This window comes from Perognathus longimembris, chromosome 28 (assembly GCF_023159225.1).
Source record: "Perognathus longimembris pacificus isolate PPM17 chromosome 28, ASM2315922v1, whole genome shotgun sequence".
Taxonomy (NCBI): domain Eukaryota; kingdom Metazoa; phylum Chordata; class Mammalia; order Rodentia; family Heteromyidae; genus Perognathus; species Perognathus longimembris.
The window spans coordinates 17,501,541-17,505,242 of NC_063188.1; the positions used below are offsets into that span (position 1 = coordinate 17,501,541).

Sequence of the window (3,702 nt, forward strand, 5' to 3'; positions counted from 1 at the left end):
CAATATCTGCAGCTTAGCAGCTAAAGCCTTCATCCATTATATGTCACATCACCTCTTTCTTTTTGCCCATGTTCTCTCTATCCAAAGTCTAGTTTGAGTCACCTCATACACCAAGTCCCAGACCATCTCAAATTCTTCCCTCCATCTCAGGGGCTCTTGTAACATGTTGTTTGAGCCTGTGTTTTAAAGGCCTTGCATTGAACCCTTGTTGTTTTTTATTTTTTTATTTTTTTTCTTAGGTCATTCATCCCTTAAGGAAAGACCTTGCTTTTATAGGTACTTGAAGTCACTGAAGCGTTCAAGACAAAGCCAGCTCAACAGAGTGGGATTAACGCCAGTTTGTTGAGTTGACACAACAATATGTGTCTCAGCCTCTCTATCCATCTCCTGACAGTAGTGTCCTCACCTACCTCCTCGCTTGACAAAAAGCTACCTTGTGCTGGACATGGTGGCCCCTCTCCTAAACTCCCAGTCAGATTGAGGCAGGAAAATCATACATTCAAAGCTTACTTGGGCAGATGAGTCCCTGTCTCAAATTTTCGCCAAAAAAACAAAAGGAGTGGAGGTATAGCTCAGTGGTAGAACACTTGCCTAGGAAATGTGAAGTCCTAGATATAGTGGTGTTTCTTCTTCTTCTTCTTCTTCTTCTTCTTCTTCTTCTTCTTCTTCTTCTTCTTCTTCTTCTTCTTCTTCTTCTTCTTCTTCCTCTTCTCTTCCTCCTCCTTCTCTGTCTTTCTCGTGTGTGTGTTTGTGTGTGTGTGTGTGTGTGTGTGTGTGTGTGTGTGTGTGTGTGTGTAGGGAATGGTCAGAGAGGAGGGGACATGAGTTTATTTCAAGGAAGTTGGTCTTTGGTAGTTTTTGGCCCATGCCCTCCCCACTCAGGAGGAGGCTTGATTGTTCCTTTTACTAGAGTCAGTCAATAGAATGAGCAGTTCCTTCTCTATTCATGGCTCCTCTTCCTTCCACTTGCTTTCTCCTCCTCCTTCTTCTTACCCTCCTCTTTATGGACTGAGTTGGTGATTATGATCCAGAAACTTTAGGGAGACACAGTGGGCCCCTTGGCTGGGTTCTGTTCTCTGGTCACAGGCTGAATCAGATCCTGAGCTCCAGCTGAGTTTTCTGCTCAGCCAGGCATGCCCCAAATCTGTGCTACCGCCTCAAGGGCCCTGAACTGCGTAAGGAGGCATGACTCAAGCACAGCTCGGGCTTGCCAAGGTTCTAGTCCTCCATTTGGTGGTCTTTAGGCCCTCTCCCAGCCATCTGATGTCTTCAGTAGCCTGATCTCTGTTTTTCAGCCATCTGGTACTTTTTGCATTCTCCTTTCTTGCCACACTATCCTTTCTGCCTCTTTTAATGCCAGCTCTAGTATGAGACTTTGTCCTTCTCTGTCCACCTGGAGCATACCCTTCCTTTCTCTCTTGGCCCTGAAAACTCCTCCTTTAGTCTTACTTCAAGGGTCACTTGATCTGGAAGTGACCTCTCTGACCTCTTGGCCTGGTTGACTGCCCCTCTGACTCCTCTGGTTAAAGGATCTGGTTACAGATCCTGTCATATGATTCTCAAGACTTCTCCAGTCATAGGGAAGACAATAGCCATGCCATCATGGCTGCTCCCTGACATCTGCCATTATCCTGGATGACATTAAAGTTCCTGTTGATGACTTGTCTAATATCTGAGTTCAAATCCAAAGTTCCTTCTATCCATAGCCTTTACTCCTCTACTTCTTCTTAGGCCCTAACACCTAAAGCAGCATCTTGAGCCTAGCCATTGTCTGGAATTGTTGTCCTCTGACAAACTGAATTCCAACCTTCCATTCTCTGACCAGATCCTCATGTTCTTTGGTCAACCTGTCTCCCTTAATCTTACTGCCTTTAACTTTTAGCCTCATCAAATCTTCCTTTCTCTTTCTCTTTGCTTTAAATCTCCATTTATCAGTTTCTTCTGACAATTTCCCTCCGAATTTATTCCAAACACTGGAGCTGTGGCTCAAGTGGTAGAGTGCCAGCTATTTTGAAAAAGCCCAGAGTATGAAAAGCCATGAATTCAAGCTTCTTTGCCCCTCATGAAGCAATACATGTTCATGAAGAAGTATGAGTATATGATAGTTTATAAAAACAAGTTGTAGTAATAGAGAATGGATTAGCTTAAAAACAGATTACTTTAGGGCTCGGATGTAGCTTAGTGGGAGAGTGTATGCTTCGCTTGCGCAAGGCCCTGGACTCAATCCCCAGCATCGTTTCTCTCAAATACTTTTTTTAGCTGCAGAGTAGAATAAATAGGTCAGAGAAGAGAATAAAGATTTTAGGGAGATCCATTAGAAGGCTCTGAAACAGTCTAAATGAGTAACGAGACTAAAGAGATGGTGATAGAAATGAAGTAAACTGGGTAGATTTGAGATTTAGGAAGTAAAAAGTAACTAATGTGTGCACTTTTTTCTTCCTGCCAATGGTAGCAGCTGTTTATAGTACAAGACTGGTATTAAATGGTTGCTCTTAGCCTTGAGGCTAAGAAATAATTTGTAAGATTCTTTCTTTTATTCAGCTTATCTAGTGTTTAAAATAACTGTTTAGTGCTTGCTTCAGCGGCACATATACTAAAATTGGAACGATACAGAGAAGATTAGCATGGCCCCTGCGCAAGGATGACATGCAAACTCGTGAAGTGTTCCATATTTTTATTAAAAAATAACTGTTGAGTGGTACATTTGGGGAAAATAAAAATGTGATTTGTTACAACAATAATCACTATTAAAAAAAGAACTGTAAGAAAAACCAATTTGGTCCAAACTACATTTCTATTCACCTCAACCTCCTTTTTCCAAACACATTTAACTCTCTCATTGCTTTGACCATCTATTACATCCATCTGTCAGGCTCTACCCCCAAAGAGAGCATTGTCAAACTTTTGCCACTATTAGGAGTGCTCTTTCCCCAGAAATCAACAGGCTGATTCCTTTATGTCATGCTGATGTCTATTCAAATGTCACCTCTTCAGAGTCATTTCCCCTGATCTTTTTTTTTTTTTTATTGTCAAACTGATATACAGAGAGGTTACAGTTTCATACGTTAGGCATTGGATACATTTCTTGTGCTGTTTGTTACCTCCTCCCTCATTCCTCCTCCCACCTCCCCCTTTCCCTTTCCTCCCATGAGTTGTTCAGTAGATTTACACTAAACAGTTTTGCGAGTATTGCTTTTGTAACTGTTTGTCTTTTTTACCCTATGTCTCTCGATTTTGGTATTCCCTTACAGTTTCCTAGTTTTAATACCTGTACTCAGATAAGATACAGAGATAGTGCCGGTACGACCACAGGAAGGGCATACAAGATGATCATCAATAATAGAAGCTACGGTTTCACATCGCATGTTGAAAGTAATTGCAACAGTGATATAACAGTCGTTTCCATAACATGCAGTTCATTTCACTTAGCATCATCTTTTGTGTTCATAAGGGTATAGCTATTGGGCTCTTGTGATCCTCTGCTGTGACTAGCCTAAACCTGTGCTAATAATTCCCTATGAGGGAGACCATAGAGTCCATGTTTCTTTGGGTCTGGCTCACTTCACTTAATATAATTTTTTCCAAGTCCTTCCATTTCCTTATAAATGGGGCAATGTCATTCTTTCTGATAGAGGCATAAAATTCCATTGTGTATATGTACCACATTTTCCTGATCCATTCGTCTTCTGAGGGGCATCTGGG

The 3,702-nt window shown here is 41.6% G+C and overlaps 1 non-coding gene across 1 annotated transcript; it reads left to right on the forward strand.

Moving 5' to 3' along the window:
• Positions 1–2,569: 2,569 nt before the first annotated feature.
• On the forward strand, positions 2,570–2,676 carry LOC125344469. Its single transcript, XR_007209566.1, has one exon. It is a non-coding gene; the product is annotated as a U6 spliceosomal RNA (small nuclear RNA).
• Positions 2,677–3,702: the final 1,026 nt, after the last annotated feature.